The sequence below is a fragment of the Aulonocara sp. 'chitande type north' Nkhata Bay genome, linkage group LG15, assembly GCF_057382095.1.
Source record: "Aulonocara sp. 'chitande type north' Nkhata Bay isolate Kocher_YH1m ecotype deep benthic linkage group LG15, A_spYH_male_GT1.1, whole genome shotgun sequence".
Lineage (NCBI taxonomy): Eukaryota > Metazoa > Chordata > Actinopteri > Cichliformes > Cichlidae > Aulonocara > Aulonocara sp. 'chitande type north' Nkhata Bay.
This window is the reverse complement of record NC_141358.1, coordinates 19,502,860-19,517,307: the sequence shown is the minus strand read 5'-3', so window position 1 is coordinate 19,517,307 and position 14,448 is coordinate 19,502,860. Positions and strand designations below refer to the sequence as shown.

Sequence of the window (14,448 nt, the reverse complement as noted above, 5' to 3'; positions counted from 1 at the left end):
CTACCACACGGTTTACTGACTAGCTGACACACAGGCTGCAGTATGTGAGACAGGGCAGTGTAATTTGGTGCAGTACAGGAGCTCCACGGGGGACTGTGCTGTCTCCATTCCTGCTCACCTTGCACTCCTCAGAATTTCAATAGTTCTGTGTCATTTGTCCACCAGCCTCAATTTTTTAGATTTTATTTTCAGTGGTGAATTGCTCCTCCACTGTGCACTTTTGCACTGCGCTGCAAACATTTAAAAAAAATGTAAAAGCATTTGTAAAGAAAAATACTATAATTATGCAATCTGACTGCTTTGTGTAACATATTTTCTAATTGTTTTTGGCTGAAACAATGCAGGAGCAAAAGTCTGCTGAAAATCAGATCAGATTTGTGTTTCAACAAAACAAACATGAAAAATGAAAACATGCTTTGAATAAAAATGGAAAAAGAGGTTTAGTATAAGGCAAAAATCTTACATTCATTTCTTGCTCATCTGATAAACGAGTGCAGATTATTGAAGATAAAAATAAAACTAATTAGAAGATGATGAAAATTGCAGAAACACAATGAAAGCTTACTATCAGCTTTATCTATACTTTTTCTATCAATTGGATTTTGTTAAAACCCCATTAGATGTGCTGATAATCAGTTTAACACTGCTTCTGAAAAACTGTCACTGAGCATTTGCAACATAATACAGACTAACATTAGCTAACATGTTTGTTTGTTTGTTTGTTTGTTTGCTTTTTTTCCCCTGTTTGTATGTTTTTGTTTTTGTTTTTTACAGAACAAAAAATAAATATAACGAGTGCACACTTTACATTAGCTTAAACATTAGTGTCAGTTTCACTGGTGCACGTTTAAATAGACAGATGAAATATACACACTCTCAAAGCATCACACAAGTGCAAGTTAAAGTAGCAATGATAAAACACACACACGCAACTATAGCTGAAACTTGATCATGTTTTAGTAAATGTGAAACTTTTCCTTCATAAATGGCAGAGAAAGAAAAGAGCTGACTTTTCACCTGTGAGTGCCCTTTTTTCCTCCTTTTTTTGTTACAAGAAGTTGCATTGTTGCTGGGGAAAGCAAAGTTTTGACAGCAAAGGGAAAGAGAGATGCAACAAAAGTTTCTTTCCTGTCAAAGAGGATTTGGTTTGAAGTGTGCCATGCTATTTCTAAAATTTCAGCTTTTTCTCTCTATGTATCCAGACAATAATGTAAGCAAGGATATTTTCTACCAGGATTAATGGTATGTATTTAAAATTAGTAGTTATGGGGAAAAGCTATGAGGCTTGTGGACTGTATACATTTTCTCTTTGTGTTTATTCTCTATGAATCCATATACAGACCTGTATGTATAATGAAGTTAACTTGTTAACATAAGTTCATGTATCGAGCATCAACAAGCTTTATATAGTTCATAAGACACAATGATGTCATCTATCAAGTTTATATCATGTTTACATTATTTTATATTCATTATTTCTTGATCACCATGAGGTTTATATTTACTTGTGCACTGATAAAATCAAATGAACCTATTAGATATAGACACATTCAGATTAATTGATTATTTGACTGACATATTCACTTTATATTAGAGAAGTGACTCGCTTATAATTTTGACTTTGACCATTTTTCTTTGTGTTTTCTGTGCAGATGCTCATTGTTATTAAATGTCCCTACCTGCATGGTAGATTTTCATTTTTTTTTAATTATACACTTGGGATATTGTCCAGACCTTCAACTTCAGCAAAAATAGACTTCAAATAAGGTGAGAATTTTAGCTATTTATAAGTGGATTTTTCCCCACAGCAACTGTTCCTTCCTTACTGTACAAACAAACCACTGAAATTGTCTTTTTCTGTGTGCAAATCACAGAAAAACAGTATTTCATTCTATTCTATTCAGCCCTATTCGTTGAAGCTGTAGTTTGATATGTGCTCCTGTCAGACTCCACTTATCCAGTAACAAAGAGCCTGAAGCTTTGCCTCATTAGTAACCATGCAAACGAGATCGCTATTGATATCTTTTAACGAACTGCCACCTCGTCAGTTCGATTTCCTGTTAGCACACTCTGGACAACGTAAATCAACATCCAGCAATTAGTTTCAGGGCAAGGGGATCAGTCTGCAGGGGTTGGATACTGTTGGGTGTAGCTGTTCAATGCACTAAATGGGGTCTGCCTCACTGTTCTTTGGTGTCACTTGCCTGATTGAAATCTGATTAAAAGAAAAAAGTTTATTTTTAAAATTCGATCTATGTAATTGTACATACTGATTTGGGTTAAAGGGGTCACTTTTCTCATGAGTTTAGGTTTTAGTACTAATTAGGGTGTAATGTTTATGTTTAAAAGCTTTAATTGATAGCTAGAATCACAATGAAACTTGCATATCTCTGAGAACGGTAGCTAGAGTAGGGATGCTGAGAGGAAATACAGCACTTATTTTCTCTAACTACAACTGTCTCTTTCAAACCGACACAATAATGTGTTTCTCGGTAGACTGGACTAACCAGCATACAGAATCTAAAGCGCTGTCATTCTTTTTCAGTAAATTAGATGTGTGTTTTGTAAGCTAATCAGTAAATTAACATCCTTAGCCAACGAAAATGAGCAGCAGTTAACTATCAGAGGAAAAACTCAATGGATCCGCAGTGAGGCTATTTTCACTTTAGAAAATAAGTATTTAATTTACAGTGATTGGTGGAAGTGTAGGAGTGTAGGGTGGCACAGGGCGATGTTTAACACTGTCACCTCACAGGAAGAAGGTCAGAGTGTATGTTCTCCTCGTGTCTGCATGTATTTTCTTCAGGTAGTTTGTCTTCCTTACAATGTCTGGCAAGCATGGGGTTAGATTAATTGGTGATTTTTAAATGGCCAGGTGTGACTGTGAGTGTGAATGCTATCTGTGTGTGCTAGCCCAGTGACAGATTGGCAACCTATCTAAAGTGTACCTTGCTTCTTGCCCTATGACAGCTGGGATAGGCTTCTGAATTGGATAAGTGGAAGAAGATGGATGGAAGGGTGGTTGAATGGTCACTTATTCCATAATCCATGTGTATGATACAATAAATGCAAAGTACACTTTGTAAACTAGCCACACTGGCAGCTTTGACAAAGCAGTATTAATTGGCACCCGAGGGACAAGAATGGATGAGAAACACTCAAGCAGTAGCATTATGGCTAAGAAAACAGAGTTCTCTAAAATACTTCAAGGAACTTTTCCAATAAGGTCTAACTAGTCCTTTAAGCCACAGTATATAAGGAGAGTTCATGCTTCTGTCTGACATACTGTGAAATTTGATTTAGCCGGATTTCAAATGACCGCTCTCTACCTACCTAAGCCAAATCTCTACTCTCGCCCTCCAGTACTGGCCAGGAAGTGATTTTTCTGTGTAATAGTGTAATATTCATGACATGCCTCTACCTTTTAGTAGCACTGCCTCTCTCTGTCATGTTCTATCTCATAATGGTGCTGCAGTGGAAATGACAAGCTACAAGAGCCGAGACCTTTTTTCGTAGCTATGTATCTTTCTTTTCCTATTCAAGTGAAGGGAAAGGAGGATAAAATGCACACCAATGCTAAAGGAATATGAAGAGACGAACGACATACTGTAAGAAATAATGGAAGTTTTTACCAAGAATGACCTTCTTTTTCTCTTTCAAAAAGTGTTTTATTACTCTATGCATTAAACAGCTGTCATCCCGACACTATAATAACACCAATTTCACACTGAAAAACAGGCCATTTCACTTCAAGCTTCAGTCTGCATTTCTGCAACCAGCAGTTGAAAAAGAGGAAAAAAGAGGGGACCCAAAAGCTGTTTAGCCATTTTCCTTGCTGCTCGTTTCTTATTTTCTACCTTCACTCAATTTTTCTCCTGATCCTTTCTTAAACTAATGAAAATAATAACCTATTTCTGTCACAAATATACTGGCCTCAGCAGAGAGAGTAATGACAAGAGGGAGAGAAATCATTTGATATACTAAACAGGCTGTGAGCAGAAACTCAGACTACAGTCTCGGTGCATTAATTGGAGTGCCATTAGCTGGACAGCTTACTTTAAAAACAAAAAAACCACTCTCAGCAGTAACAAAGGTGACTAATTTTTGCTTCCGTCAAGCCACCGCCACCCTCTTCCCACAGGCATAAACTCACACCCTGACAAACTCTCACACACAGTCATTTCCATTACTGCGGCTTGGGTCGATTGCATGTGGTGGGTCGATGCTGGTCCACGGATATTCACCATCTCGGGTCTCAGATATGCTAAACAGGATCGTTTATCAGCTGGAGCAGGACCAGAGAATCAGTTTAGAACTTCTGAATAGAGGGCTGACTAAGAGCATACATAAATACTGACCATACATAAAGCCTGTTCAAACTGTTGCATATTCTGAAGTGAAATTATGATAACATGTAGCTGAGATTTTTAATGGTGAAGACATACTATGAAAGGACAAGCCCCTGCGATTCTCTACATAAGAACAAGACACCCAGACTTGATGATAAAATTATTGCCAACAGAGGTTTTCCTCTTTATACCATCTTATTTTTCCACTGTGGTCTTTAAGCATCTTTATCTGGTGTTTTTTTCCTAATTAGTCTTTTTGTTTCTGTTCCCTTCTCTTTATTGTTATTTAGCATCTATATGTGGTAGTTTTGCCTAAATTATGTGGCCAAAAATTTGTCTTTTTTGCGGCTTACTTCTCTTCGTGGCTGGCTGATGTGTCATGTTTGGTCTGGTCTGTCAAGTAATTTGACTGACTTTCCAACAAGAAGCATTAATACTCACTTTTGACAGATGCTCTGCTGGAAGTCCTAAATAGACTACCCACTTTATCTGCCTCTCTAATAACCCCCCTTTTTTCCCCCTACCTTCTGTTTTGCCTTTCTTTCTAAGTCCAACAACTGCTAAAGGAAAACAGAGAGGCCGGAATATTGAAAGAATGAGGACAGTGTATTTGTCATGGTGGAATAAAAATTCAGTATAATACCATGACTGACTAAATCTTTTCACATGGCGATAAAAACCTCTCAGCGATATGAAACAATGCAGAGCCTCAGTGGCTTCAGCAATCTGCCAAAAAACTCAAAAACTGAACAAAAAACGTGAATATATGAACCACTTTCAAATTAGCTTTAAAAAGTGTTAATCTAGTTTCTTAAGTACTGTGCATCACATATTTCTAAAAGATGGGGGATAATGACAGTCCTTATATTGTTGGTAAGGAGCCAAATTACCATCAATCCAGTGTGTTTAAAAAAGAAAAACATGCCAAGAGGACATGTCTAGTTATATCTTTCTGGAGTTTTTCTCCAGAGTGTTGTGTTGTCTCCAGACTGTTGTGTTGTCTCCAGACTGTTGTGTTGTCTCCAGACTGTTGTGTTGTCCTTCTGCTTTTTAACCCTCAGCTGTAGAAGGCTGCTGGGCTTTGTCAGCACCCTGCCAGGCCGGCTGACAGGCAATGTGAACACCCAAGTTTTTGAAAGCGGTAAATCGCCCACAAAGTGTCGATGCAGGTAAAAATTGATAACATAGGTGTATCTACTAAAAATCTCAGATGAGTTGGAATCTCGGTGACCTCGACCTTAAGGTCAGAGGTCAAGTTTTCTAAAAATCTTGTGAATGTGATAACTTGAGTATAAAGTGAGGTAGGATTATCAAATTGATAACGTAGGTGTATTTTTCCTCTCTGTGCTCACCAGGATCCCCTTGATGTACAGTTGAGGTCATACATAGCCTGTGTGTGGCAAAAACTGTGTGTGGCTATTTGTAATTTCTCCACTTTTCCTTTCACTAACAGAGTCACAAGCCTCAAGGTTTAGTCCTTTGCCTTTACTATCTTCTATTTATATTACCACAAAGATCTTACAGAAGAAGCATAACAATTCTTATCCTTATGCTGATGACTCGAAATCTGTTCTCTTGCTCCTCAAAAAAAAAAAAAAAAGGAAAAAAAACATAATCGAGTCTTGCAGACATAAAACTCTTGTTCTTAAATCTCCTTTAACTAAAACTGTGCTCTCTATCCTTCTACAGTAAAACCACATACCTGACTCGGGGTGCCAGACTTAATTTTGCCTATAAGAGAAGTTCAGAGAAAAGATAAAAAACTAGTTATTTTTTTAAAACTACTTGGTATGTCGTGTTTTCATTGCATGGCAGACTACTTTATTAGCTATGTTCATGTCACATGATCCTAATTTTAGTCCATATAGGTCGTGTCCAAATTCATGGGCTGCATCCTCCTGAGGCCGCATTTGTAGACCGATGACGTCACAGCGACGCGCCGAAGGCTGTCTAAATTCGTAGACTCCTCCGAATGCAGCCGACAAATGGCGGCCGCTACTAAGTTTTAAAATTACTCTTACTAATCTTTCTGGGTCACAAAATTAACTTTTAACATATTTTCAGGCGAGAAAGTAGCTGTGTAAACATCAAATATCTGCTCGGTTTATCAAGATATCGCATATTTGCAAAAGTGCTTTGACGTTTTCGGAGACGTCTGCTACCCACCAGCTCGACAGCTACCCACCAGTTCGGTGGTCACTGATGCCACTGAGAACGGCACAACTCCCGGCACATCATTTTCACATCACCGTGGACTTTCGCTACTCGGGTTAAACATAATATACAAGTCACTTAGACAACCTAAAAATTTTATTGTTGGGCTTTTTTCAGTGTTTTGTTTGTTCGTGAGTAAATCGGTTTGGCTGAGATTAAAGTTATTAGATTAGATAAAATAAAACTTTATTAATCCCCTGGGTGGGTTCCTCCTTGGTTTTCACACAGCTGACTAAACGTCAAACAGAAAACTGATTAAACAGAAGTATGAGACGGACGAGAATTTACGCCAGTGTCTGGTTATATTTTAGATAGCAAGGAGCAGACGGCCGAGTTTATTAAGCTCCACCGAGACAGCGGTGACGCTAATCAGAAGGCTAGACCGTCTAATTTCACGGCCGTTTACTTCCGGCCTACTCGACCTTCTGAGGACCCGGCCCACGTAGACCGCGGAGGCCGGGTCCTCAGGAGGATGCAGCCCATGAATTTGGGCACGACCATACAGGGAGTGCAGAATTATTAGGCAAATGAGTATTTTGTCCACATCATCCTCTTCATGCATGTTGTCCTACTCCAAGCTGTATAGGCTCGAAAGCCTACTACCAATTAAGCATATTAGGTGATGTGCATCTCTGTAATGAGAAGGGGTGTGGTCTAATGACATCAACACCCTATATCAGGTGTGCATAATTATTAGGCAACGTCCTTTCCTTTGGCAAAATGGGTCAAAAGAAGGACTTGACAGGCTCAGAAAAGTCAAAAATAGTGAGATATCTTGCAGAGGGATGCAGCAGCCTCAAAATTGCAAAGCTTCTGAAGCGTGATCATCGAACAATCAAGCGTTTCATTCAAAATAGTCAACAGGGTCGCAAGAAGCGTGTGGAAAAACCAAGGCACAAAATAACTGCCCATGAACTGAGAAAAGTCAAGCGTGCAGCTGCCAAGATGCCACTTGCCACCAGTTTGGCCATATTTCAGAGCTGCAACATCACTGGAGTGCCCAAAAGCACAAGGTGTGCAATACTCAGAGACATGGCCAAGGTAAGAAAGGCTGAAAGACGACCACCACTGAACAAGACACACAAGCTGAAACGTCAAGACTGGGCCAAGAAATATCTCAAGACTGGTTTTTCTAAGGTTTTATGGACTGATGAAATGAGAGTGAGTCTTGATGGGCCAGATGGATGGGCCCGTGGCTGGATTGGTAAAGGGCAGAGAGCTCCAGTCCGACTCAGATGCCAGCAAGGTGGAGGTGGAGTACTGGTTTGGGCTGGTATCATCAAAGATGAGCTTGTGGGGCCTTTTCGGGTTGAGGATGGAGTCAAGCTCAACTCCCAGTCCTACTGCCAGTTTCTGGAAGACACCTTCTTCAAGCAGTGGTACAGGAAGAAGTCTGCATCCTTCAAGAAAAACATGATTTTCATGCAGGACAATGCTCCATCACACGCGTCCAAGTACTCCACAGCGTGGCTGGCAAGAAAGGGTATAAAAGAAGAAAAACTAATGACATGGCCTCCTTGTTCACCTGATCTGAACCCCATTGAGAACCTGTGGTCCATCATCAAATGTGAGATTTACAAGGAGGGAAAACAGTACACCTCTCTGAACAGTGTCTGGGAGGCTGTGGTTGCTGCTGCACGCAATGTTGATGGTGAACAGATCAAAACACTGACAGAATCCATGGATGGCAGGCTTTTGAGTGTCCTTGCAAAGAAAGGTGGCTATATTGGTCGCTGATTTGTTTTTGTTTTGTTTTTGAATGTCAGAAATGTATATTTGTGAATGTGGAGATGTTATATTGGTTTCACTGGTAAAAATAAATAATTGAAATGGGTATATATTTGTTTTTTGTTAAGTTGCCTAATAATTATGCACAGTAATAGTCACCTGCACACACAGATATCCCCCTAAAATAGCTCAAACTAAAAACAAACTAAAAACTACTTCCAAAAACATTCAGCTTTGATATTAATGAGTTTTTTGGGTTCATTGAGAACATGGTTGTTGTTCAATAATAAAATTATTCCTCAAAAATACAACTTGCCTAATAATTCTGCACTCCCTGTAGTGTCTAACTTTAGGAGTCAGGTACATTTTTATTGTTACTCGGGGCTTGTTGTAGCTAATATCACACAAGCCTGAATTTGTCTTGTGATCCTCACAGAACAGTTATTTTTGTAGAAGTGTTACTGTTATTTAAAGCATAAGATATTTGTCTTTGTTTTTCCTTGTAATGTTTATGACACACTTTGAACTTGTTTTTGAAATCTGCTACACAATTAAAGTTTTGATAATTGTGAAATTGTGAAACTATATGCTTTGCCTCAGTGCAGCAAAGCAAGAGGTAATAGCAAAGTTAGAAATAAACAGTTATGCTAGTATTAATGCAGCTAATTGTTAGGTACTTTATTTATCACTAATTAGCTATTTCTGAAGTCATTGCTACTGAAATAACACTTAATAATTTTAAGCACTGTTTTTATTATTATCAGTTAATCACATGCATGTTCAAGCACAAGTTTCTTTTTAAGAGAAAACACTAGATTTGTACATGTACAATAAGAAAACCACCATTTTTTATATTGATTGTACTGATTTATTTCTACAAAAGCTTTTTAAGGACATTTCCTCTGTTTTATATAACATGAGCCCAATGTGTAGGCTGTAAATTAAACCGCAACAAATGCATGAAGCATTCATCAAGCTGTAAGGACTGACTCATGTATGGAAGCATTACAGCCAGTAACAGCAGCAGTCTTTATCCATGAAAACAGGATTCGGCACTTCCATTTGCAACAATCATTATTTCAGCCATTAGCTACTGTATTAGCCACCAGAGGCATTTCTAAATCAGCAACATATAGATTTACAAACACACACACACACACACACACACACACGCACGGCGCTGAGTCCATTAAGGCCTCTGCATCAAACAGGAAATACAAACCCTCACGCTCCATCACTGAAAATGAATATATGCAAAACAAATGAGCTGCTCTGGCTTTTAAAACATCAATCACACAATAATCCTGAATTAAGAAATGGGATACAAGAGGCAGGATGTTAACAAGTAAACAGAGACAGCAGTTAAAGACACACAAGGTCAAACATCCTGAAATAGATTGAATCCATTAGTCTATTTAAGCCTTTACTCCTACATTAAAGAGTGATCATGCAGAATGAAATGTCTTTAGTCCATACATAATTGAAATAGTTATGCTGTTCCAGAAACAGATGTGACAAACTTATTATATATGTCCTATACAGTAGAGCATTAAATACACACTTACCTATTTCCATTTCAGCTGTATTGTGCAACACACTACTCTCCACAGACATTCCTGACACATTGTTTCTGAGCGACTCGGAAACTCCTCCAAGGCATTAGTTTCTCCTTTTGTCTGTCTTCTCATCTTTGTCTCTGTCTTTTGCTTCCAGGACATAAAAGTGGTGCTTTCACTTTCAGGCAGCTCTTAGAAAGCCTGTTAGGTATCTGACTAGAGACAAGCAAGTCAAACGGAGAGAGGAGAAAGAAGGATCCGAATAAATGAACTTCAGAGACTATTGGCATCACGGGGAAAGACAGTGGAAGCAAGCACAGAAGGCAGACATGGAGAGCCTGCAGGATGGAGGCAGGCTAAAATAAGACGAAGGTGGGTGTGAGACGGTGCAAGACAGACAGAGCTGTCTCACAGCCAAATGCTCACCTTTTAACCTTCTTATTGTTATGCTTTCTTCAATATGCATTTTATTTATACTGCTAACTACCTGGTCCAGCTTTTTTGTTTGTTTGTTTATTTTTTTTTAAGATGTTGCTGCAGAATGTCTGTTATTATTTCTATAGCTGAGTCAGACCTGCTGCAAGAACCTGATCAGTTCACTCACGCTCATGATGGACCTGATATCCTCGTGTTGGTTTTGTTCCCACATCATCATAATTACTGTTGCTCCAGGTTCAACATTGCAAGGGACCAATCACATTGTTGTGATGTCATAGCTTTGCAACTTCGAAAAAAAACCCGCCTTGACAAAAGAAGAACCTGTACTACATCCAGCAACTGGAATTATCTACCCTTAAGAAGGTCACACATTTCAGGATAAATGGTAAGCATTATACATTTTTTGTTTAATTTTTTTGGGGGGGGGAACATTGGCATTTCATATATGAATTCATCGTTTGGCTTGCTATTTGTTTGCTAGTGATAGGCTACTTGATGACAGCATTACCTAGCCAATGTTCTCTATACAGAGCATTTTATAATATATCATAATACATTGACATTAAAGTACAGGTAACTATAGCTGTCATAAAAATGTGGTCAGGCAAAATTGCAGTAGCTTCCCTGATCATTTTACTAACATAAGTAAAGTGAAAAGGATCTAAATAGCCTAGCCTAATGGTTGTGTGCTGAATTAATGAATAAAAAGAATCAACTGTAAATATAATAAACTGGCCCATCGGTTTGGAAATTGACTTGAATTGTCTGTCGAGATTAACTTTAATTTAAAAAAGAGCAAAATTTGTCCTGGGCAGTCATAAGAAAGCTTGTCCTGGGCTGATGTGGAAACAACACCAACAAGAAGATAACAGATCGTGTGTAAAATAATCACATATCGTGGGAGACATTTCCACTTTCATTGATAGGATTGACACCAAACATTCACTTATGGTCTAATTTGATAACTTTGCTGAACTTGGCTGCAACATCAGCACCACATCATAGTGACAATATTAGCACAAACCTTTGCTGTGGCCGTGTAGGGTGATAATGAAATGCTGGCCAAATAAAAAAAAAAAAAGCACTTACTGTAGGAGATGTTTGCTTTCAGAGCTTTTAGTTTTCCTACACGCAGTTAAAACTGTCAAACCACTGCATGAAAATAATGCTTTTTTAAAAACAACAAACTTTGTCTTTTTTCTTAACATAGCCTAACTTAATTTGTCATGTTGGTTAAAGAGAAAGAATAAACATTTTCTGAATTGACCTGCCTGCTATTCAGACCTTTCACCAGCTAAAAACCTGGTTAGCTCACAGGTTGACCGAGCGACCACTTGCCACAAGGCCAAATACAGCAGCCCTTCGCCATTCTCTCTCTCTCCAGACTTTCCTGTCTAACCTTCAGTGCGCTAATGAGTAAACCAAGAAAACAACAAAAGAGTCTGCTTGTTCCCAGTTGATCATATTTGGATTTCCTGACTGTAATCATCCACAAATGTGTCAGAAAGCATGGAAAAAATAACTTTGTGAATTTGTGAAATAACAAAGTGCTACAATATTTGACACCTACTAGTAATACATAAAGGTTTTCTCAATTCATAAACAACATTAAAAGCCATTTTCACAGGTTATTTTGCATTTGATTTATTGCACTGAATATTTACTAGCAGAATTCAAAAAGTTATAATCCAGTTAAACTAAACAGCTGCACTATTGCAGTACTGGAAATACCAAAAGCCTACCTGGGTAGCCATTAAGAACCCGTGTGTCATAAATTAATGGTCTCTACAGAGTCAAACAGATCAGATAGAGATGTGTAAAAATATAGATTTTAGGGCTTGGCATGCGTTAGCACACACAAACACACGCACACAGAGACACATTTAACCTCTCTGCTGTTTAAAATCATCAAATGAAAGTGATAGCTTCTATTAAAGGATAGTTCATATTTACAGTAAGCTTTTAGAGACTCAGTCTTCTTTTTTATGAGGTGATATCCTGCAACTAGGCAGATGCTGCAGATGTTTTACGTACAAAAAAAGTCTCCCGGCAGGATAGAAAGAAAATAACCTGTTGCCATCTTGAGGACCAAGTAATTTATGTAATTTATAAACAAGACAATGAAGAAAATTATTTGTTTGATTTCATTTGGCTGAAGGTGAACATGAAACACACAACAGCTAAAGAACATGTTTGCATTCTGTAAGAAGAGCTGTCTAAGATGGGATTCCCATGTGAACAAACCTGTGTAAGCAGAGTTTATGATGAGCTTGTTAGGTTAAAAAAAAAAGGCTGAGCTGGTCAGTGTAGCATCTCTTCTAAAAAGCCTAGGCTGACTGGTGTTTGTACGTATCATGTAGAAATCTTCTACCCTGGTGTCCATTCACAGCTGTAGGGTCCACTTACACAGGTTTTTATAAAACTAAATATTGTAACAAATTCATGTCACAGGATTCATTTGCAGGACTTCATTAGATCTTTTTTTTTTTCAAATTCTTTTGCCTCAGGTTCAGAAACTATATCTATATTCATCTGTCTATTTTACAATTTTATTTTATTAGCACAACATCTAAAACTTCTTCCATAAGAAGGCAGCAGTTTAACCTTCTACCTGTAAAAGTACCACTTTTAATTTCACGCTGTGATCTCACTCCACTAGAGACCAACTTTACTAACTGCAGAGAAAGTACAGAAGTGTCTCCAAAAGAAAAAACAAGCATGAATGTCTCATCACACTGCGGATGTGGATGATAAAGGCAGTATGGCACAATTTAATAGATACTGTATTAGGCTTGTGGGAAACATACTCAGATACTAAAATATACTTCTGGACTTGATACTCATATGGGTCCATCTCAAATCATAACATTTTTTTTCATTTCCAAGTCCAACCATTTCCAAGTTGTATAAAAATTGTATGGCCCAAAGCTTGGACATATATATATATAATGAATGCAATTAAACTTTTGTTTAATTTATCAAATAATCAAGATATTTTTGAAAAGTGTTCTGCCTCTCACGTTCAGCATGCTTTTAATGCCTCGTTGTAAATTTAGTATATTGTTCTGATTGATGTTACTGTTTGTGTTGTTTTAATCTTCGTCTTTTTACTCAGTGGAAAACACTGTTACATTTAAAGTATTTTTCTTTAAACCCTTTTGTGTTATTACACTGAAAGTGCCGCTGATTTGTGTGCAAGGTGCTGGGGCTTCACAACTGAATCAATTTAAAAATTGATCGTGACTTTGGTGAATAAGCAAAATCGGGTGCTTCTAAGATCGCTACCTGGCGACATGCCTGACATGAAGAAATTACAAGGTAAGATTGTGGCAGAGTCATGTCTGCACCGCAAAGCTACACAAATTATTCAACTGCCTAAAAACATACCGCAAACTGCAGTATGATGAATGCATTGAGGACGGTAAAATAATGCATCCAACGTCAACTCAATGTATCTGCATTAACCATCCAGCTTACAAAGATGCAGCTGCATCCATTGCATCCAAAGAGAAATGTCCACTGAACGAAGGCATCAAGAAAATCAAAGTACCAGACAAAACAAGCCTGCTCTGTAATTTCCCAAAGTGAAGAACATCACAGGGGAATTAAAGAGGAATTGAATACGTTGCTACGAGATTTATTCACATCCATCGTTCAGGTACAATGAATAGAATGAAAGACAACTTATTTGTCTCCAAATAGGTTTTAATTAAAAGAAATGTAACCCAGCGTAAAGGTGAAAGCAGTGGTCTGTTGATTTATTGTGTGTTAAGTTTGGGTTTTTTAAATTACTATTTTTATTTTTCCTCCTAGATGAATTTAAGACCAGTTTTGTTTACACATGTGAAAATGTTAACGCAGTATTTTCTTTATATGACAATGCAACAACATTTTTAACACACAAATAAATAAATATTTGTGATAAATGATTGTTATCCTAATATTGATCAATTGTGCAGCACTATGTACTGAAATGTACATAGAAATCCATAAACATTAGATACTATTTTTGTTAATGTTTATTGATTAGGGCTGTGGGGCTCAAATATCAGCAGCACAGGAAGATAAACTACTGCAGACCTGATTGACATAAAAATGAATCTCTCACATTGTTGCATTCTTTTCTACACAACAAGTGCCAATTCTCACCTCTTTATTACTCT

The 14,448-nt window shown here is 37.8% G+C and overlaps 1 protein-coding gene and 1 long non-coding RNA gene across 3 annotated transcripts in view; one reads left to right on the top strand and one right to left on the bottom strand.

Annotated features, from left to right (window-relative positions):
* Nucleotides 1-14,448, bottom strand: part of LOC147312948 (exostosin-1) — a 435,823-nt gene that overhangs the window by 379,818 nt on the left and 41,557 nt on the right. The gene's annotated exons all lie outside the window — the stretch shown is intronic.
* Nucleotides 1,724-10,852, top strand: LOC147312949 (uncharacterized). The gene is made up of 3 exons (XR_015125162.1): nucleotides 1,724-1,767; nucleotides 10,005-10,219; nucleotides 10,520-10,852. It is a non-coding gene; the product is annotated as an uncharacterized LOC147312949 (long non-coding RNA).